Source organism: Hordeum vulgare, chromosome 5H (assembly GCF_904849725.1).
Source record: "Hordeum vulgare subsp. vulgare chromosome 5H, MorexV3_pseudomolecules_assembly, whole genome shotgun sequence".
NCBI lineage: Eukaryota > Viridiplantae > Streptophyta > Magnoliopsida > Poales > Poaceae > Hordeum > Hordeum vulgare.
This window is the reverse complement of record NC_058522.1, coordinates 55,941,267-55,965,372: the sequence shown is the minus strand read 5'-3', so window position 1 is coordinate 55,965,372 and position 24,106 is coordinate 55,941,267. Positions and strand designations below refer to the sequence as shown.

The 24,106-nt window shown below is 44.8% G+C and overlaps 1 pseudogene; it reads left to right on the top strand.

Moving 5' to 3' along the window:
• The window catches only part of LOC123396311, a 51,098-nt pseudogene extending 31,427 nt beyond the window's left edge, over nucleotides 1-19,671 (top strand).
• The last annotated feature ends 4,435 nt before the right edge of the window (nucleotides 19,672-24,106 follow it).

The window sequence follows — 24,106 nt, the reverse complement described above, 5'->3', positions numbered from 1 at the left end:
CTCCGAGTGCACACTAAAGTCGCACTCGGGGACTTAGCTACGACTCAGAATCGCGTAAGTACAAACTCGCTCCGAGTGCGCACGAAATGCCGCACTCGGAGACTTAGCTGCGATCCAGAATCGCCTAAGAAAAAGCTTCCTTTGAGTGTATCCTCGAGATCCACTCGGAGGCTTAGCAGACCCTCATTGAGGCTCATGTGGATGTGAAGACAACTGACAACTACATGAGTATCAACTCACTCCGAGTGCGCACGAAAAGTCACACTCGGGGACTTAGCTGCGATCCAGAATCGCCTAAGTAAAAATCTTCCTTCGAGTGTATCCTCGAGATCCACTCGGAGGCTTAGCAGACCCTCATTGAGGCTCATGTGGATGTGAAGACAACTGACAACTACATGAGTATCAACTCACTCCGAGTGTGCATGAGATGCCGCACTCGGGGACTTAGCTACGATCCAGAATCGCCTAAGTAAAAAGCTTCCTTCGAGTGTATCCTCGAGATCCACTCGGAGGCTTAGCAGACCCTCATTGAGGCTCATGTGGATGTGAAGACAACTGACAATTACATGCTCCGAATGTTTGCCATTGGCTTCACCAAGAAACACCAAACAAAAACCACGAGCCAAAATCGTGTCAACAAAAACTTGGCGAAAGAAGAGCAAAATATTCGATTCGAATTCAAAGTTGGATCTACGATCAGTCGGCTCGGTGTGGATCAAGCTTATCCACACCGAACCACAAATGTGACGGCCAACAATAGTGGCCAACGTTTGATACAGATAACACTCGGCATTCCGAGGCAAAAGTGCGTTCACCATAAAGTTTTTCAAGCGTCACCAGGACTGGCAGGCTCCACAAAGGTGTCAAGGTCGATCCCGTCTGCGATGCGAGTGGCTGTGTCGATGAAGGTCTCCATGAAATCTTTGAATCGAAGATTCTTGGTGTTGGCGACCTGCAACGCCTTCAGCTTTTCTTCGCGAGCTTCTTTGCAGTGCACTCGGACCAGAGATAGCGCCACATCCGCACCACAATGAGCGGCAGACTTCTTCCATGCCTGCACTCGGTTCGGGACGTCCTCCGGCCAAGTCATCAACCCTTATATTTCTCGTCGGGAATCGTCTTCGGGCCACAGCTCCTTGTCGATCCGGCCGATGACTTCTCTCAGGCGGCCAATGAAAGGTCCCACTCTGCCAAGGCGAATATGCGCTCGGAGCATGTCCCGGTTGGCTTCGTCGCTGAGTGGAACGTTCGGAACAACCGACCGTTCAATGTCGGCTGCTTCAGCCTCAGCGTCCAGACAAAAATCTGCCAAGAAAAGACAAGCAGAAAGTAAGCGCGGAATAAATTCCAAAGACACGAAGCACTCGGCAAAAAGCTTACCACCAAGCAGTGCAATCATCTTCCCTGCCCAGTCGCTGACGTACTTCTCCTGCGCCATGCACCTATTGTTCATCAACTTCATCTGTCCCATCAGTTCAGTTCTTTGCCTGCCCATTTTCTCAATTTCGGCCACCAATGCCTTGTTGGTCTCCCGGGACTCCTCCAAAGACTTCTCTCGGTCAGCAAGAGCCCCCTTCACACCAGCCAAGTCATTCACAGCCGCCTCCAATTCCGCAACATGCTGAATCTTTTCAGCCTTGAGAGCATTGTACGCGGATCCCATTTCGCAAGTCTTCTGCCAAATCAGCCCAAAGGGAAGATCAGACACATTCAACAAGGAAAACAAACAAAGCTGAAAGTTCTTCAGACCCCTGCCGATGCAAGCAATCGACAGCGGTCTCGGGGACTACACCCAGTGGGTTCACTAAGAGTGACCCCACTGGCATGAAGCTCGAACAGGCCAGCCCTATTGAGCTACAGGACAAACAGACAAACCTATGAGACTACTATTACCCGACCTGAGTAACACTCGGGGACTACACCCAGTGGGTGCACTCGGAGTGCCCCCACTGGTACCATTCGGGCAGATCGGCTCTGATCTGATCAGGTCACGGAAAATGCATATAAAGACAACTGCCGGTGCAAGCACTCAACAGAAGTCTCGGGGACTACGCCCACTGGGTTCACTCGGAGTGAACCCACTGCAAACTAATCCTACTGTATCCGGGTCTATCACTGCAACCCCCAGTGGGTGACAAGAGGAAAGTAAACACTTACTAGCGCACTTACTCGGATATCGTCCCGGAGTTCCAAGCTTCTCTTGTACAAAGACGTGATGGAGTCATACGCTCCCTTGGTGTCACCCACCATCAGCTCCACCTGCACCATGGCCTCCTTGGCCGCCCCCACTTGGTGTTCCGGGAGGTGTCGGGCATTGTACTGGACGGTCGACGGACCCGGCACGACAGAAGACTCCTCGGGCATCCCAAGTTCCGCTCCAGTCGGTTCCGCCGCGAGGGGCACCGTCTCAGTCAGCGGCATCATCTCGGTCGGCGGCACGTCCATGGTGGGAGCAGCAGCAGATGGGACAACCTCAAGGACAGGCGCCAAAGCTGGTCCTGACCCCCTTTGGTCGTCGTCCTCCAGGTGAATCACCTCCGAAGGAAGCCCGACTGAACAACATGAAATTACAGAAAAAGGGCAAGATTAAAGACAGCGCTCATGAAACAATAATACAAACTCTTGGAGTCATGACAGCGTACCTTGCTGGGATGTGGCAGCGTTATCCGTGTCCATGGGATCATCGTCTTGGCACAGCAGAGAGGTGGCGGAGGTAGCAGCTCTGTCGAGTAAAATCCACTCGACGGATAAGCATGAGTTCAACTAGATACTGAAGGAAGATGGGAGAACAAGACACTTACGCTGAGGCGACTGGAACAGCGATCCTCATCCGAGGAAAAGCTTTCGAAGGCTTGGGCCCGCTAGGTTTTGCCACCTTGGATGGCTGGTCCGTGGGCTCGGCAACAGCGTCCCTAGTCCTCTTCACGCTCCAAGCACTCGGAGCCATGGGAGAAGCTGGCGGAGCACTCGGAGCCGCTGGAGGAGCCGGCGGAGCCGCGGGTTCATGATGGCGCTTAGTTCGAGGCTCTGATGGTGGAGGTGGCGAGCTCTGCTCCCCAACCGCCCGCTCCTCCTCTTCAGTCTCCTCCTCCATCTCCCAACTGTCGAAGACATACTCGGCGCTATCCATGCTGCCCTCCTCTTCCTCAGCTAGATTCCCGTTCGAGACGGGAGAATACCAGCTAGTCCACTCCTGCACAAAACACAGTCGGCAACGTCAGACGTCAGGCGGTGATACAAGAAAAGTGATAAGTCTAAGAAGATTGAAAGCACTCGACAAGAGGTGCTCACCTCATTCGGAGGAGGATTATCGGCGCGGAAGGGCTTCACCCGTCGGGCTCCTCTAGGGTTGTCACATGCGCCTGTGATGCCGCGGACCCACGTTGTCACAACCTCCCCGGTCACGCATTCTGGATGAGTCCGAGTGGAATCCTTAGGCCCCGTGTAGTGCCACATGGCGTGGTGTCGGGCTTGCAGCGGCTGGATGCGCCAACCCAGAAAAGTCTCCAGCAAATCTGTGCCGGTGACTCCCTTGCGGACGACGGCTATCAGCGCGTCGACCAGAGGTTGGATCTGGATCTTTTCCACCTTTGAGAGCGCAAGCTTCCTGGGAGGGGCCGGACGGTCTAGGCTAAAGGGTGGCAACCCAGTCGCGGCATTCGGACAAGCGATGTCCTAGCAATAGAACCAGGTCGACTGCCAGTTCCGAACTGACTCGGACAACTGGAGAGGGGGTAGCTACTATTCGTTTTCTTCTGGAAGCCTAAGCCCCCGCAGAGCTGGAGGAGATGGGTTTTATCGTTCGACTGGCTAAGCTTTTTGACAGTCTGGGACCTAGCGGAGAAGATGTACTTAAAGAGCCCCAATGGGGCGGACATCCAATAAAGCACTCGCAAAGGGTGACGAATGCGGCAAGATGGGCTATCGCGTTTGGAGGAAAATGATGGAGATGCGCCCCGAAGTGATTCATAATACCTTTAAAGAAGGGGTGGGGAGGCAAGGAGAAGCCCCTGAACACGTGGCTGAGCAGCAGGACGCGCTCCCCCTCCTGCGGCGCCGGCTCCGTCTCGCCCTCCGCCGGCAGCCTCCACGACTTGTTGGCGATCATGTCGTGCTCCACTAGCTCCAGCAAATCGTCCGTCGTCACCGTGGAAGGGAGGAAATCCCCCTGGATCCAACCCGCCGGCAGTGCCCGCTGTCGCCGCTGAGCATGGGTCGCCCCCTTCTTCTTCTTCTTCTTCTTCTGCGACTCGAGTTTGCTTGTTTGTCCCTTCGTCATGGTGAAGGCAACAGATCCGGCGAGGAGGAGAGGAAGGAGGAGGCTTGGAGCGCGCAGGGAGCTACAGGAGGATCGAGGTGAATGCGAGTAACAAGGGCAGCGCAACAAGAAACCCCCGCCGGAGAGACTTAAATAAGCTTACGACTGAGTTACTAACAGGTGGCCCCGAAATCATATCCCCCGACCGGCTGCTGCGATGTTAGTGGAGAAGATAACGGCGCGGTAATCGAGGCGGCAGAAACTACTCGATGGCGATGTCGTCATCCCCGCTGAGCGCGCGGCAACCGAAATTTGAGGATCCCGGAAAATCCGCCGCTGTCAGTTGGACCGGTCACATCGAAATATTCCGCGGAAGCACTCGGTCCCTGATGGTTCGTTTCACTGATATATTCACTCGGATCACTGGTTGAGAGGATAAAATGGATCGAGGCAAACAACGCCATAGTCACATCCATACCAGTCAGATCCGTACTCCAGGCATCACTTCATTGTTCCAACCCCGATCCATTCAGGGACTAATGATGGGGTTATAGTCCTAGGGTAGGGTCATAGGCCTGCCCTATAGGTCCTACCCAAGGACTACCCTTCATAAAGGACAAGGCCCTTAGTCAGTTCCGACTGAACTAAGGACTCCCCCATCATCCAGTCGGTGACGAGCATTCGGAGCGTATTTAACGTACCGACTGAATTCCACTATGTACATCGTAACCTCCCAAGAGGGCAACGGTCATACGTTTTCATACACCATTATTAGCATTTAAGGCATACGTTACCTCTAACGTAGGCATCTATTCGCCACTATTCCACCCCTGTCCACCGGGCCGTTGTCAAGGGCAGCTTACTCTATATAAGCCGCCCTTCCCCACTGGTGCAGGGGTTGGCATTTATTGTAATCCTATATTCCACTCGACACTAAGCTCCCAATAGCACTGAGACGTAGGGCTTTTACCTCCACCGTAGAGGGGCCTGAACTCATACAACCTCACCGTAGCTAAGGCACTGCCCATCCTTTCGTACCCTACACATCTACTGTCAGACTTATACCCACGACAGTTAGGCTTGCCTTAATTTCTCTCTTGTATTTGCGGATGCTTGCAAGAGGGATTAACCATAAGAGAGTACTTGTCTTAGCCTAGACGGTACACTAGTTAAGAGCCACCCACATAACACTTATCAATACAAAACAGAGTACTAGCCGGAATATGGTGAAAGCACTTGACTATCTCTCCCGTGTGTCCTCGGGAATGCCTTAGTCTTTATAAGTTTAGTCCCTCGGCTTATCCTTTGTGTTCAAAAGGATTGGTCACTTGCTGCACCTCGGCACCATTTACTTTCCTTGCATTTATTTCCTTGTTGCTATTACTAGAAAATCCATAAAAAGTTACCTTTCATTACTTGCAGTTCTTCCTTCCTCAAGATCACTTGTCAGTACCTTCTGCTCCTCGTTGGGTTCGACACACTTACTTATCGAAAAGGCTATGATAGATCCCCTACACTTGTGGGTCATCAAGACCATTTTCTGGTGCCGTTGTCGGGGAGTGTAGCGCTATTGGTAAGTGAAATTGGTAAGGAAACCTTTACGCTGTACGTGCTGTTTTTGTTTTACTATTTCCGCTTTTTGTCCCTATGGACAACTCTACTCTCGGTTTGTTGCTTGTGGGGAACCTCCCCAATGCTATTGTGGTGGATAAGCCTCCCCCACCTACTGAAATTGTGCCCTTTAAAATACCAACTGGTATTATTGATTGTGTCTTGGCTAATCGATATGCAGGAGATTGACATCCAGGTGAACACTTGCTATATCTTTCCCAACTATGCTCCTTATTTAAGCTTGCAGGTATATCGATGGATTTTGTTATGAGACATTTATTCTCTCTATCATTCAAAGATAAGGATTTAGATTGGTTAGGCTTCTTGATGACTCTCACTTACTAAATTGGGAAGATCTTATGCCTCTCTTTTATGCAAACTTTTATCCTCTTCATGAAATACATCGAGACATCAACTATATTTATAATTTTTGGTCTCATGACGGAGAAAGCATCGCTCAAGCTTGGGTGAGATTGAAGTCCTTAATTCTCAAATGTCCCAATCATGATCTCTCCAAAGAAATTATTCTTACAAATTTTTATGCAAGACTTTCTCGTCAAGATAAAGAGATGCTTGATGCCTCCTCTAGTGGGGCATTCTCCAGTAAAAGCACTAAAGCTAAGTGGGATCTTATTGAAAGGATCTAGAAGAACACTGAAGACTAGGAGATTGATAAATGTATTGAACACGTCATCAATTATGAGTGTGATTACATTGAGAGCTATGTGAAAACTGATTACTTCAATACCTTTTGTGCTAAGATTGGTCTTGATTCCCAGCTTCTAATTGATTTTTGCAAATACTTTGCCTCTCATATTGACTCTTCTAAGAAGAAGGAGGATCAACACCATAAACCTTTTAAGGAATTACCTGTTGGTATTAATGTTGTTGACCCTATCTTGCCTGCAGTTGTATATGAAAAGCCCCATTTTCCCGCAAGGACGAGGGAACATTCTTGTGTCAAAGGCATATGGAATAAAAGTGAAAGAACGACTGATGAGCATGAGGACCTGATTAAAGTCGATCCTCAAGTTGCGTTAGTCAAGGATCTTGTTACTAGTAATATTAGGATTCCAATATAAATTTTTGTGTTGTTTCTACTAACCTTGTTACAACCAAGAATAAAGGCCCAATTTCAGGTACTCCAGTTGTATCTGTTAAAATAGGAGATCATAATTATTATGGGCTATGTTATTTGGGATCCATTGCTAGTGTTATTCCTTTTTCACTTTATCAAGAGATCATGAATGAGATTCTACCGTGTGAAATTGAAGAAGTTGATGTTACTATTCATCTTGCAAACAAAGAAACTATCTCTCCTATTGGAATTGTGTGAGATGTTGACGTTCTATCTGGAAATGTAAAATATCCTACCGACTTTCTAGTACTTGGTTCAGTGCAAGATAGTTTTTGCCCTATTATCTTTGGTAGGCCTTTTCTCAAAACTTGTGGAGCTATTATAGATTGCAGGAAAGGAAAAGTATGTGTTGAATTTAATGGTGAGGCATATGAATTTAACTTCTCTAAATTCTCAAAGCAAACTCATGGCACTGATCTGCCCAGTAATGATAAAATTATCGAAGAGATTGCTTCTCTTGCTATTCCTCCTAACGATCCTTTGCAGCAATTTATGGAGGACCACGAGAATGATATGCATATGCAGGAAAGGAATGAGTTAGATGATATATTCTTGAGACAACCTGCTATCCTCAAGCACAACCTTCCGGTTGAACCTTTGGGAATTTTATCGAAACCAAAAGAAGACCCGGTGTTTGATCTCAAACCTGTTCCCAGTATGCTCAAGTATGCTTATTTAGATGAAAAGAAAGTATATCATGTTATTATCAATTCTAACCTTTCAGGATATGAAGAAGAGCGATTATTGGAAGTCCTTCGTAAACACCGAGGCACTATTGGCTATAACCTTGATGATCTTAAGGGGATTAGTCCATCTATTTTTCAACATACTATCAATCTTGAGCCTGATGCTAAACCGGTTGTTGATCATCAACGACGGTTGAACCTGAAGATGAGGGATGTTCTGAGGACCGAAATCCGCAAGCTTCTAGCCGCATGTATTATCTAACCTATAGCTGATAGTAAGTGGGTAAGTCTGGTACATTGTGTTCCCAAGAAAGGAGGTACGACTGTGGTTCCTAATGATAAGAATGAACTAATACCTCAAAGAATTATTATTGGGTATAGAATGTGTATTGATTACAGGACGCTGAACAAGGCGGCCAGGAAGGACCACTACCCGCTGTCGTTCATCGACCAAATGCTTGAAAGGTTATCCAAAAAAATCACTTTTCCTATCTTGATGGGTACTGTGGTTTCTCTCAAATTCATGTTAACACTGCCGATCAAGAGAAGACCACTTTTACTTGTCCCTTTGGTACTTATGCTTATAGACGTATGCCTTTTAGTTTATGCAATGCTTGTGCTACTTTTCAAAGGTGTATGTATGCTATCTTTCATGGTTTTTGTGAGGAAATTGTGGAGGTATTCATGGACGATTTCTCCGTCTATGGAACCTCTTTTGACCATTGTCTCCACAACCTTAATAAATTTTTGCAGAGATGTGAGGAGATGAACTTGGTATTTAACTGGGAGAAGTGCCATTTCATGGTCAATGAGGGAATTGTTCTTGGACACATTTCTGAAAAGGGAATCGAGGTAGACAAAGCAAAAGTCGAAGCAATCAAGAGGATGCCTTATCCAAAGGACATCAAAGGTATTCGTAGTTTCCTCGGTCATGCTGGTTTCTATAGAAGATTTATGAAAGAACTTTCTAAGACTTCGAAACCCCTCACTAATCTTCTCCAGAAGGATATTCCTTTTGTGTTTGATGAAGATTGTAAGGAAGTCTTCAAAGTTCTTAAGAAAGCCTTGATAACCGCCCCTATAGTCCAACCACCTGATTGGAATTTACCTTTTGAAATCATGTGTGATGCTAGTGATTTTGCTATTGGAGCTATGTTAGGGCAAAGGGTTGATAAGAAATTGAATACTATACATTATGCTAGCAAAACCCTTGATAGTTCTCAAAAGAATTACGCTACTACTGAGAAAGAATTTTTAGCGGTAGTGTTTTCTTGTGATAAGTTTAGGCCTTACATTATTGATTCTAAAGTCATCATTCATACTGATCATGATGCTATTAAGTATCTTATGGAAAAGAAGGATGCCAAACCAAGGCTTATTAGATGGGTCCTTCTTCATCAAGAATTTGATTTGCAGATTGTTGATAGGAAGGGAGGAGACAACCCCGTAGCAGACAACCTTTCCAGGATGGAGGACATACCACATGATCCTATTCCGGTCAACGATAGTTTTCCTGATGAACAATTAGCTGTTTTGAAAGTGCAATCCAATTCAGATTCATGGTATGCAGATTATGCTAACTTTATTGTTGCAAAGTTTTTGCCTCCAGGTTGAACACTCTAGCAGAGGAAGAAGTTCTTCCACGACTTGAGGTATTACTTTTGGGATGACCCACCTCTTTTTAGAGAAGGTGCGGATGGAATTGTGAGGAGATGCGTATCGTAGTATGAGCAGAAGGATATCTTGAGACAATGTCATAGCAGTCGTTGTGAAGGACATCATGCCGGTGAGAGGACCGCACACAAGGTTCTCCAGTCAGGTTTTTATTGGCCTACTCTCTTTAAAGATGCTAGAAATTATGTTTTATCTTGTGATAAGTGTGAGAGAGTTGGTAATATTAGTAGGAGAAATGAGATGCCTATGAATTATTCTCTAGTCATTGAGCCTTTTGATTCCTGGGGTTTTGATTTTATGGGTCCTTTCCCTCCTTCACACAAATACACTCACATCTTAGTAGCTATTGATTATGTGACCAAGTGGGTTGAAGCAATCCCAACTGAAAGTGCTGATCACAAGACATCTTTGAAAATGCTCAAGGATGTAATCTTCCCCAGGTTTGGTGTACCTAGGTACCTCATGACCGACGGAGGATCACATTTTACACACGGTGCTTTAAGAAAAGCTCTAGCAAAATATGATGTTAATCATAGAATTGCTTCACCTTACCACCTTCAAACAAGTGGGCAATTTGAGCTCACAAATAGAGAGATCAAGTTGATCTTTCAAAAGACAGTTAACAGTTGTAGAAAGGACTGGTCCAATAAGCTAGGAGATGCCTTGTGGTCATATAGAACTGCTTATAAAAATCCCATGGGGATGTCTCCGTATAAGATGGTCTATGTAAAGGCATGCCATCTACCTCTAGAGTTAGAGCACAAAGCTTTCTCGGCTGTTAGAGAGCTTAATGTTGATCCAAAACTTGCTGGTGCAAAGCGCCTCATGAACTTGACTTCTCTAGATGAGTGGAGAAGTGAAGCTTACGAGAGCGCAAAAATGTTCAAACAAAAGGTAAAGAAGTGACATGAAAAGATAATTTTGAAACGTGAATTTAATGTTGGTGATAAAGTTTTGTTGTATAGATCTCGCTTTAGGTTTTCTCCAGGTAAAGTACTTTCCAAGTGGGAAGGACCATACCATATCGAAGAAGTCTACCGCTCCTCTGCAATCAAGATTAATAATTTTGAAGGCACAAAACCATATGTTGTGAATGGGCAACGACTCAAGCATTACATGGCTAGAGACCCCATCAATGTGGAGGTGGATGCGATACAGGTAGCCACTCATGAAGAACATGTTGCAACACTGTGTCAGACACCGGCAGAAGCAGAATAAGAAAAGGTATGAAATACGGTAAGGGAACTTCGCGAACATCAATAAAAGTTCCGAATTATGTGTTTTTCAAAAAGTAGAAAAATTCCGAGCCTAAGTGGAGCCGGAGAGGAATTCCAGGTGCTCCAGGCGACCTGTGAGCGCGGGCTACCTCCTGGCCGCACCAGGAGGTCGCCTGGACCACCCGGAGTCCATATCTGGCCCTACTTTGGCTTGTTACCTTCCTTTTGGTGCAGAAATGTTTGCTATATATTTCCCGGATCATCCCGGCTTTGTATCTTGCGATTCTGTGCGTTTTCTCTTTCGATCTTTTTCTGCCAGACTAAGAAGCTATTGTTCGAGGTGTATTCTTGCGACTCAAGTGGGGAAGACTACACGGGTCGTCGTCCCCGCCGTGTCCAGCAAGATATCAACCAAGGGAAGGTCACTGGATGGGCTACTAATGAAGAGATAGCCGCAAGACAAGCAGAGATAGAGTGCTTCGTGAGAGAGGAAGTCAAGATGGTCAGCACCCAGCAAGAAGGAGATCCTTCATCATGAGGATCCAGCTCCAACAACCCCATCCTCGTGGGGTTTATTAACCCTCAACATGATCTTTCTCTGAACCTTTCAGAAACTGTCCCTCCACCGGGAGCTCCACCTGTGTCATCTACTATATCCGAAGCATATAGAATAACTAACCAATTCTATGAAGACTTCCGTGTGCTTAAAGTATAGGTGGCCATATTGGAAGCTAAAAACAGAACCCTTCGGCGCATAATAGCGGACCTGAAGAACAAGAACAAGGATGAAGAGTAAAATCTTCATGGGTAATGGCATTCCCTTAGCTTGTTCCAAGCTTGGGGGAGTGCCCGGTATCTTTATTTATTTTTATCCTTTACCTTTTATGGTCAAGTTTAGTGTTGTATCATGTCTAGGGAATTTATCTTATGAAATAGGTGTTTGCATTGAGGTCTATCACTTCTTTGTGGAGAGTCTTATATCCCTGAGCATGCAGTGTCTATGATGGAATATTAATGAGAAGTCTATTGGTTTCTTTGCTGCACTTGGTATTTTGTTCATGCAATCGATCTTATATGTTGATTCTTATGGGAGTATTGATCTTACATATCAGGTATGGTTTTGAAAACTTTATTTAATCTTGGCAAACATAGCATTGGTCAGAATAAAAAGCATGAGTTTTTCTAGTAGTGACATAGCCAAAACCGTTATGTTCTTGTGCTTGAAGTGTTATGCTGACAAGGAAGACAACTTGATGTTTTATGCCAATTCTCGATGTTAAACTTTATATTGTTTTGCATCCAAGTCAACATTATTTGTCTGCTCTCAAAAGCCTTTGCTAGCCAACCCTTGCACTAAGCAGGAATACTGCTTGTGCATCCATGCCCTGAAACCTCAACCTTCCCAAGAGTCCACCACACCTTCCCTATACGTGGTATTTCACCACCACTCCTAAAGTATATTACTCATGTGCTATCTTTAAACCTTCAAATATTACTCCTTGTTTTGTGCCTCTATTTTAGCTCATGAGGAAGTAGTAGATAATTCATGATCTTCTCATACTGGACAAGTTTTATCCTAGATTTGCATGTTTAATCTGCAAACCCCTAATAACACAAGGGAATGGCATGAGTGTGCCCAGCTCGTAAAAGATAATAACAACAAACAAAACCTCCTTCACGCTTTGGTGATGAGAAATCAGAAAAACTTTGGTAGTGTTAAACAAAGGAGACTAAGGGGATGTGATCGTCCCCACTTTGGGAGCCGTTCCTCAAAACTTGTCCAGCATGAGAAGTATTGGGCTATCTGCTAGCATTCATTGACAAATTATGCACCTCTCAAAAGCTTGTTTTTACAATCTTAATGATTTCAAAATCCCTAAAAGCTCTAGCACATGATTTTTCCCTACTTCCCTCTACGAAGGGCCAATCTTTTACTTTTATGTTGAGTCAGTAAAACCTACTTCTTTCTATCCTAAAAAGAGCAGACACCTTATGTTGACAAAGATGCATGCATTTATGTTGTTTCGTTGAGAATTGCCATATCACACCTTTGTTGATATTATCATTAAGATAAGTAAGTTGTTTGTTAAAGCCTAGCTAAAGCAAACATCTTCCTTTGTGTTAGCATTTTCACTTGTTGACTAATAACATGTTCTTTCAAAAAGCTTCAGTTGATCTTATCAAAATATAATAGGAAGAGCAAAAGTTAAAAGTTACTAGTTGTTCTTTGACCAAGGACATGTTTGCCATGGTTTGACGAGTTTCCTTAGACCTACTTTTGATTGTAATTGATATTACTCTTTCATAAGGGCCTTATGAGTTGAGATTGCTGTTGAGGATGGTTGAGTCTAGTAGAGAAATTATGATGCTTCTTGTCTGTATACTTATTTATCGACACTTCACTCTCTAAACTTGTGGACAGATTTACCGAGCTCAGTATTCGCTTGGGCACAAGCAAGGTCTAAGCTTGGGGGAGTTGATACATCCAAAATGCATCACTATTTTGTCTCATAATTCATCTCTATTCATTGACATATTTCACATTATGATGATGTACTTATAGTGTTTTGGCTTATTTTACACAGTTTACAACATTCCAGTGCCGAAACAGCAGACGCAGGATTTAGTGGAGAAATTAGTGCGAAGCGTTGCAACATCAGAACATTGGAGGGAAGCAGTTTCCGAACAGATCCCGAAGACAGGCCGAAGAAGGGCCGGAGGGGGACCACAGGTCACCCAGGCGACCTGCTCGCGCGGGCTGATACATCTCCAACATATCTATAATTTTTGATGGTTCCATGCTATTATCTTGTCAACTTTGGATGTTTTATATGCATGAATATGCTATTTTATATCTTTTTTGAGACTAACCTATTAACTCAGTGCCAAGTGCCAGTTTTTTGTTTTTTCCAAGTTTTTGACCTTTTTCAGAACGGAGTCCAAATGGAATAAAACTTTCGAGATGATTTTTTTGGACCAAAAGAGACCCCCGAAGCTTTGGAAGAAGGCCAGAAGAGCCACGAGGGAGTCACAAGCCCAGGAGGCGCGGCCCCCCTAGGCCGCACCTACCAGGCTTGTGACCTCCTCGTGGGCCCAACCGACATAATTCCACCGCCATAAATTCCTATAAATTCAGAAACCCCCAAAAAGAAACCTAGATCGGGAGTTCCACCGCCGCAAGCCTCTGTAGCCACCAAAAACCAATCTGGAGCCTGTTCCAGCACCCTGTCGGAGGGGGAATCCATCTCCGGTGGCCATCTTCATCATCCCGGCGATCTCCATGACGAGGAGGGAGTAGTTCTCCCTCGGGGCTGAGGGTATGTACCAGTAGCTATGTGTTTGATCTCTCTCTCTCTCTCTTGTGTTCTTGAGATGTCTTGATCTCGATGTACCTCGGGCTTTGCTACTATAGTTGGATCTTATGATGTTCTTCCCCCTCTCCCTTCCTGTAATGAATTGAGTTTTCCCTTTGGAGTTATCTTATCGGATTGATTCTTTAAGAACACTTGATGTATGTCTTGCACGTGTCTATCTGTGGTGACAATGGAATATTCATGTGAGTACTTGATGTATGTTTTGGTGATCAACTTGCGGGCTTCGTGACATCGGGAACTTATGCATATGGGTTGGCACACGTTTTGATTCTCCGGTAGAAACTTTGGGGCACTCTTTGAAGTTCTATGTGTTGGTTGAATAGATGATTCTGAGATTGTGTGATGCATATCGTATAATCATGCCCATGGATACATGAGGTGACAATGGAGTATCTAGGTGACATTAGGGTCTTGGTTGATGTGTGTATTGAGGTGTTATTATAGTACGAACTCTAGGATAGATTGAATGGAAAGAATAGCTTCATGTTATTTTACTACGGACTCTTGAATAGATTGATCACAAAGAATAACTTTGTGGTGGTTTCGTACCCGACAATAATCTCTTACACCTAACATATACCTCGTGCACGAGACACGAAGACAATGTCTACAAAGTTTCCAGCACTAGCTTACTGTCCAACATAGATCATGGAACAAATTAGAATGTTGCCGATGGGCTCAACAACAATTCATCAAGATACCCATATAAATGGATTTCCACAACTATGTGAGCAAGATAATAGCATTGGTCAGATCAAAGAATATAATGGTGTATGCTCAGAGAATCCATGAGTAAGACACCGTTACTAAAATCTTTGGTTCTGAGTTTGATTTGACAATAGCGCATACTCAAATCAAAATTGAACAAGATAATATATGCAACAATTGATCACACTAATCAACCGATGACAATATCATCTTTCTTCAAGACTCTCACAACAGGAAAAATATCCTTTTTTTTAAATGAGCTAAGTTTAGGCGAAGATTTTATCTTCCAACTCTCCAAGTTGTTGTTTAGCTTAACCAACTAGCTCGGGGTATCCAACACGGATTCTTGGAGAAGATGGCTTATAAAGAAACCAACTTGATCACGAGATCTATCATAAAAGTCAGGAAATAACCTGGTAATACTTCCAAGAAGATATTCGGAAAATCACGAACCACCGATATATTATTAAGCTCGGGAACAATCTTGCTTTTCAGGGAAAGATGATGTGATCAAAGAGCGAAGATTGAGAAAATCCTAACTCATTGATCGAAAAGTGCACCATGAAACATGGACTAGGTAGCACGGTCAATCTTAGGATGACGATTCAATCATCATCACCATAAGAGTGAACTTGTTGTCCATTAACTACTAAACAATGGCATTACTAGGAGTATTGATTTCACACATCATGGTTCACTTGTCGATATTCCGGTTACAACCAACACGAAAACCGAGGGATGAACAATGATAGCGAGAAATATCACTACATCAAGAGTTCATAAGAGATGGTGCAATTCTCATAATATTCTTGACAAAAGAAGATAATACTCCAAGATAGAACAGAACAAAACCCAGATTGGCATTTTGATCTGCGGATTGCATCTACTTCGACCCAATCCAAGAAAAGGATGAGGTACTGGAGTTTACTTCTCCCAGTCAATTGGAAATAGCACAACTTGACAAAATACAGGAATAGAAGACATTGATAACAAGAATGCACAACTACTCTTGACTATCCTTTCAATGATGAAGATCAAAATACAACTAGATAGGGCCAACTCAAGAGCACATGATTTCTTGAGTTATGGATGCATGGATTAGAATGTCGAACGAGTTCAACATAATTCTTCCAGATAACCCATGCAGAAGGGCGGAGTAGGCAGAATCACAATATGGAGTAGAGAACTCATCACGAGCACTCTTGTTATGATCTTTAGTTCACGGAGAACTTCTGCCAAAGATGATTCATGGTGTTGGAAGAATGATATACCATGAACCTTGGCAGCTACAACAAGGTTACTAATCATTCTAAAGGAACTAGCAACACTATCAACAGAGATGAGCAGAATGATCCTTGGATTCAAAGACCCAGAAATAGAATACCTAAAAACTAAATAACATCATGAGATGTCTTTCTAAAATGATGGCCAGAATTATCGCACTGGAAACATAGCACACATTTAGAATTTTGGGTAGTTTTCGAAGTAACATGTTTTCCTAATACTTCAACAAAACGTCGAGGTAATAGAATACCTCAACACATTTATTAGTGTGCTTGGTCTGACCAAAAGACATTAACTCGAGATGAGAGGATTTGCAATTGCACCAGATTATTTAGAAACCTTGGAAAACTCGGATAGCATAACGGCTGTACGGGCACGAAATATGAGGCAACCTGCAAGAAAGCTAACAACATAGCAATTGAATTCTTATGGAGACACTGATCCAGGAAGACAATAACTTTTCTATAAGTCTCCAGCATAGTAACTCGTCATCCTAATGAATAGATGAGAAAGCCTAATTCTTAAACCCCGTAGAATAAAGAAGAGGGTGACTCAGAATAAGAATGACACAAGGAAATGAGTAAAAAGAGCCTTACGTTCCCTTCCACAAACAATTCCCTTGTATAACTACAGAGTTGCTAGACTCAACATCGACCAGTTTGGCTTGGTTATCCTACAGGCAGTCAAGCTCTGATATCAAAGCTGTCGGGACCCCGATCCTAAGTCATAAGAACCCATCCTGTAACACATCACATCACTTTCGGCCTCACGCACGGTAAACTCCACGGCTGCCACCTTGCCTTGGTCGGGACCGTTTGCGTCTTTTGGCTCACGTATATGAATATGTTGCTACCGTTCAAACGACAAAGAAACCGGGTCGACATGACTCCCAAGCGGTACATCCGTACAGGGACAGGCATACATAACCCAGCAAGGCAGGTGTCGATCAACAGCGTGTGTAGACGAGTCGTAGCAAGCTACAAGGACTCCATTACACCGCGTGACATTTCCCCGAGGGGACAGACACAACAGCAAAGAAGGATACACGCCAGCCAATCAATGTGTCTAGAGCAGTAGCAAGCTACCAAGGCTCGATAGAAGCACAAAGGGGCATTTCCCTGTAAAGAGTACTACTAAAGGCACACAACTAGGTGTCGAATCCCACACATATAATGCATTTCATAACATACAGACAATATGCACGATACGTGGAGAGACAACATGGCATCACAACATAACTCTATGACTCAAGCTTTTATTAAGGACTCATAAGAATCAACATAGTGTGATATTACAAACAGGGGTCTCGTGACCCGACACTCAAGTCATACAAACAAAAAGCGGAAGCAAATCATGTCTGGGTACAGACATCTACTAAAAGTGGCTGGAAGAGCCTGAAAAGCTACTACGACCCTACCAAAGGAGCCAAACCTCTGTCTGGGATTCCCAAGCTATTCCGGTCAACATCGAACACATCGCGTAGAAACCTTTAATCAGACTAAATCTTCTCTACAAAACATAAATAAAGCAACCGTGAGTACAAAAGTACTCAGCAAGACTTACATCAGAACTATCTACATATGCATCATGTTTCAACGGAAGATTCGTGGGGTTTGATTGCAGCAAGCCAGCTTTGACTCTTGGCTAACCTGTACTACGACTACAAGTTCTTTCTTTGAGGTGGGATAGCGCACACGAGTCCACATATTCACCAATGCAATACACCACTATGGATTCACTCTCGTCTCCCTACGAGAAAGCCTTCCATAGGACTCACACTTATCTTGCATGTTTTAGAGTATCCATTTAACTTGTCTATGTACCACGTAATGTTTCCAAGTAGTCCATATCCGAGGACGCGGCTATTCGAACAGATAAAATCACCCTACAGGGGTATACTTCTTCACACATTCTATCACCACTTAGCACCATATGCACGTCATGCATCTCGGCAACCTTCAAGCGGAAGCACTTGCGTGGGTGTCGGCCACGACCGTTAACCACACAAGACCCTAGTCCAGGTTTATCGCCTATTTGAGACTGAACCCGCAAGGAAGTCCGGCCGAGGTTTCCTCTACGGCCCCAAACGATGTGCGCAGGGTTCCCAAGCCCACCATCCGGGTGCCACTTGGTACACCGTGCCACTGTGTATGTACCGCAGAGAAGCCTACCCCGTCGGGCAGAGCTAAACACGACCGCCAACACTTTTCCGACAAACACCAGAAACTAATTACAACTCCTGGACAAAGATATAGGAAATTAATAAGCCGAGCGGGGTCATATTTCAGGGCCCAATGCATGGTAGTACCTTGTCTTGGATAACATACACAGAACTCAGTTCTTAAGGACAGTCCCAATGAGACAACACGCCATGTACTCCTACATGGCCTCTCAACGCTACCTTCACCAAATCAGATTCACACCTTTATTCTCACACTGTAGGACATGAACACAACCATTCCGATTCATCATCCAGACGGATCAGACCCGACACAGCTCTAGGCATAGCAAGCATTGTAATCAAGGATGCATGAGTAAGCACAACAAAGGCTCAAATAGTTGCTACTCATGCTAAGTTGTTTCAACTATTTACTGTGGCAAAATCAGGTCATGCAGAGGAATGGTTCAACTACCGAGAATAAGTAACAGTTGAATCGATGTTGTCCTAATGCAGTAAAAGAGAGCAGGAGCGAGAGAATGGGATTGTATTGGGATGTTCAAGGCGGTTTTGCTTGCCTGACACGTCTGAAGATAGCATTGAGTCTTCATCAATGTCAACGATCACATCGTCGGAAACATCGTCTACCGAGAGGGAACAACACCAGCAAACAAGAAAGAACAAAATTTACTTCACGAAAATGCAACACTATGATGCATGCTCAAGACATGAAATGAAAGGTGGCAGGGCTAATGTGGCTATCATTTCTTAAGTTGAAGTTGGTTTGAATTAGGATTCAAACATCACTTCAAGCCGGGTATTTTTCCAAGTACCCTTATAATTGATTTGACCTGATGCTCATAACAAATTGTTCCAACATGCATGGGGTTAGTATTTTGAGGTACTGATTTGTATTGACCAATGTTTGGTCATAACAATTGAAGGGGAATTCAAATAAGTATCAAATTCCATCTCCAAACTAAATATGAAATTTATCCTATTCATCATTTGGCCTATTTGGTGATGTTAACTTTTTCAAACCAGCATGAAAATGGCATAATCAGATTCCTTACATTTTTCTGATCATTTTTCATATATAAATTATTTTCATGAGACTTATATTTTATTTTCTATGATTTTTCAAAGATTTCAACATTTTCTGGAATTTCCTGAGCTTTATTAATCCAGAAAAGCTTTATTACGTCATCATGATGTCATGGTGAGGTCAGCAGGTCAACTGACCTGGTCAAAGTCCAATCTGACGTGTGGGGTCCCCACATGAGTGTCACATCTAATTAACACGGTTAGATTAATCCTAATTGTTAATTTATATGAATTGGGGCCCACTGTTAGTGGCCTTGGGGTTAATGAATAGCGTCATTAGGGGCTAATCTAACCCCTGACCGGTCAGGCCCACATGGCAGTTGCTCGGGCCGGCGGAGCTCGTCGCCCGTGGCCTCTGACCATGGCGGGATCCACCTGACACGCACGGGGGCGGCAGCTGAGGCCATTGGGGCGTACCCCCGGCTCAGCTGCGTCGAGTGGGGGAGTTTGGGTGGCTGAGGGGTGGCCGGAGCTCGCCGGGACGAGCCCGTGGCGGCGGCCGGAGCTCGGCCGTGGAGGAGTAGCGGCTACGGCTTGCGAGAGGAAAGGGGAGCATGCGGAATCGACGGAGAAGCTCACGGGGAGGCTGATGGCAGGCTCAAAAGGCTTGGCGGTGCACTGGACATCGCGAATCAGGGACGGCGGCCTTCGGTGGCCGGAGGTGGAGACGGCAACGGTGCCAGCGCCTGGGAGGCTCCGACTTTGATTCCGATGGCGAGGAGGAGTAGGGAGACGAGGCCGTTCTGTTGGGCGCGAAAGGGAGGTGTGGGGGTGGTCGGAGGTGATGGGGACGATGGCGACAAGCTCGACCAGAGCTCGGCCATGGCGAGGGCGGGGTAGAGGGTGAAGGGGAGAGATAACGGGGAGGAGTGGAGGGGTGGCTTCGATCCAGATGGCTCTGGCGAGTCCATCCAGGTCACTAGCGTGATGGGAGGGAAGTAGGAGGTGGCCGGGGACGTGGCACGCTCTTCAGCGCGTCGGGCACGCACCTGCTTCTCCTCCTGGCAGGAGGAAGAAGACAACTGTCCCCGTGGTGGGTTGGCCTCTTCTGGGCTAGGTGAGCGTAGGTTAGTTCTTCCTTCTCTTATTTTTGTTCTGTTTTCTTTCCAATTTATTATTTCTGTTATTATGTGTTTGTGCAAAAATACTAAAGGGGAAAATCCTAGTATTAGTATGGGATCTGAATATATTATTTCCAAGCTCCATAATAAGTTTCAGCATTTTTGAAAAGACTAAAAGTATTTATAGCAATTTAGTTATCATTTTCAGATGCATTTATGATTAAATTAAAATGACAAAAGAGTTGTTAAAAAGTTCATCACCTCTGGTATGTTGTTTCCAACATTTACCAGAAAGGGTGGACATTTTTGAAAACCATTTGGGTTCATTGAAAATATTTTTTGTTGAACTATTTGAGTTTCATTTAGTGCTAGGGTTTGATCATCCCCATTTAAAATTAAACTGAAAATAACATGATGCAAGGTGATGATGCAAATGATTGCAACAAATTATTCTAGGGTTGTGACAGTTATCTTATCGGATTGAGTCTTTAAGAACACTTGATGTATGTCTTGCACGTGTCTATCTGTGGTGAAAATGGGATATTCATGTGAGTACTTGATGTATGTTTTGGTGATCAACTTGTGGGTTTCGTGACATCGGGAACCTATGCATATGGGTTGGCACACGTTTTGACTCTTCGGTAGAAACTTTGGGGCACTCTTTGAAGTTCTATGTGTTGGTTGAATAGATGATTCTGAGATTGTGTGATGCATATCGTATAATCATGCCCACGGATACTTGAGGTGACAATGGAGTATCTAGGTGACATTAGGGTCTTGGTTGATGTGTGTCTTAAGGTGTTATTCTAGTGCGAACTCTAGGATAGATTGAACGGAAAGAATAGCTTCGTGTTATTTTACTACGGACTCTTGAATAGATCGATCAGAAAGAATAACTTTGTGGTGGTTTCGTACCCAACAATAATCTCTTCGTTTGTTCTCCGCTATTACTGACTTTGGAGTGACTCTTCGTTGCATGTTGAGGGCTAGTTATATGATCCAATTATGTTATCATTGTTGAGAGAACTTCACTAGTGAAAGTATGAACCCTAGGCCTTGTTTCCACGCATTGCAATATTGTTCGTGCTGAGTTTTACTATTAGTTACCTTGCTGTTTTTGTAATTTCAGATTACAAAAACCTATATCTACCATCCATATTGCACTTGTATCACCATCTCTTCGCCAAACTAGTGCACCTATACAATTTACCATTGTATTGGGGACACAAGAGACTCTTTGATATTTGGTTGCAGGGTTGCTTGAGAGAGACCGTCTTCATCCTACGCCTCCCACGGATTGATAAACCTTAAGTCACCCACTTGAGGGAAAATTGCTACTGTCCTACAAACCTCTGCACTTGGAGGCCCAACAACGTCTACAAGGAGAAGGTTGCGTAGTAGACATCACGGGCCACCCCTAGGCCGCGCCTAGAGGCCGCCTGGGTCGTGGGTCCCACCTTCGGTGCTCTCCTTTGGCCTATATGATCCTCTTAACTTAAAAGATACGGGGACAAGATTTTTTGCAGTTCCGCCGCCGCTCAACGGCGGAAACCTACAGAGAAGAAAACACATTTCCGGCGGGCAGATTCCGCTGGGGAGAACTCCTCCCGGAAGGGGAGATCGTCCTCATGATCATCACGGGCATCATCGAGATCATCATCACCATCATCACCATCACCAGCACCATCTCCATCTTCATCCCATCTACTTCACCATTGCAATCGGAGTTGTACCTTGCACTTTTCATCCCCTCTACTCTATCGGTGTTGATTACTCTTTTGTGGTGAATACTGTTGAGTTTTGTTGGAGAATTATTGTTATGACCAGATTGTTAATCATATTTTCATCACTTCTGATCATGATCTCTTTTATGTCTTGTGATTATTTCCGTTAGTTTTTGAGAACATGGGAAAAGTCTAGATGGTAGTAGTCATATGATGTTGAAGTAATATGTGTTGATTGATATTTAAGTTATGGTGTTATTCTTCTAGTGGTTTTATGTGAACATCGACTACATAACACTTCTTATTTTTAAGGACCTAGGGGAATGCATCGTATATAAAGAATGCTTATGGTGGGTTGCCGGAGTGACAGAAACCTGAACCCCAGTTCACATACTTTTGCATGAGGGAGTATTGGATCCTAAAGCTTATTGCTATGGTTAGGCTTGCCTTAATTTCTCTCTTGTATTTGCGGATGCTTGCAAGAGGGATTAACCATAAGAGTGTACTTGTCTTAGCCTAGACGGTGCACTACTTAAGATCCATCCACATAACACTTATCAATACAAAACATAGTAATAGACGGAATATGGCGAAAGCACTTGACTATCTCACCCGTATGTCCTCAGGAACGCCTTAGTCTTTATAAGTTTAGTCCCTCGGCTATTCCTTTGTGTTCAAAAGGATTGGGTCACTTGCTGCACCTCGACACCATTTACATTCCTTGCATTTATTTCCTTGTTGCTATTACTAGAAAACCCATAAACAGTTACCTTTCAGTACTTGCAGTTATTCCTTTCTCAAGATCGCTTGTCAGTACATTCTGCTCCTCGTTGGGTTCGATACTCTTACTTATTGAAAAGGATACGATATATCCCCGACACTTGTGGTTCATCAACACCCAGGGTTAGGGTTAGGGATTTTTTCTGATTTGGGGATTTGTGTACTTAGATGAACTTGAAGTAATTTGTCTACTGAAGTACATTATGTGTTTGTGGAGTGAATTGATCTCTGAGTTGAAACCTTCTATTTCTGTACATCCACCTATAACTTGTTGCATGTTATTTTAAGAAACTAGTACACATGGGCATATCAGGTTGTAGCTAGTGGGGACATGCAAATATAGTAGGGGAACATAGGAATATAGCAACACAACAATTCTAAGCCTTAAGAAGTTCAAACCAAACATTAGAACATCTGGAACATAGCAACATACTTCTTGCTTGACATCACTCCATTACACATAACTTATATGCTGAACTATACCAGGACACTTAACCAAAATATTTATCAAACGTATATGCTCAAATATACCAGCATACCTAACCATATCAGTAATACTTCTAATTTCAGCAGCTGCATTGCTTCAGTTCTTCTTGAGCAGCTTCAGGCGCTCCGAGCGGTGCACCACCTCCAGTGAAGCAGGCCTCTTCTTTGCCCTAGTCTTCTTCTTCTTGTCCCTCTGTTCCTCCCCCCTCTACATCCGCATCCACCACCTCCTTCTTGATGATGACCGAAGCAACTAGCATATCCGGCAGCTCGTCCATGGCAACGGGGAGGTCTTGGTCACCCTCTTTGGCCGCGAGGACCGGCGCGACCATCTGCACCTCCGTCACGCTAGATGGCTTGCTGTGTGGCTCGCATTTGTAGGGAAAGGTGACCGCCGAATTCTTACGGTCCCAATAAGTGGTGTTGAGGGGCGCGGGTATGTCGGGGGCAATGTCGGTGATGCCCTCCGTCCTCGAGGCGAGGCATGTAGAATCCGGCTGCGGTGGCGTCATCTTGGAGGAGTGATGCATCTAACACCTTGCATGCTGCCTCGGGTCGGGAGAGCACTCTACCTCCTGCATTGCCCAAAGCAGTATGGTGGAGGGGGGATGCCATAGCCGGTGGGGAACGTATGGGACTTCCCGTCGTCGTGCATGACCTTGACAAGGCCAAGCTCGTGGTTGCGCATCATCCCACACTTGGGAACCACCGCGCGATGTCGCGATGCTGCTCGCGGATCTCCTTGTTGTCGTCGGCTAGATCTTCGACAACCTGCTGCCAGCCTAGGCTTGTGTGCATGGTGTCGCTGGTGGCAGGGTGGTCGGCGGTGGTTTTCTCTGCTCG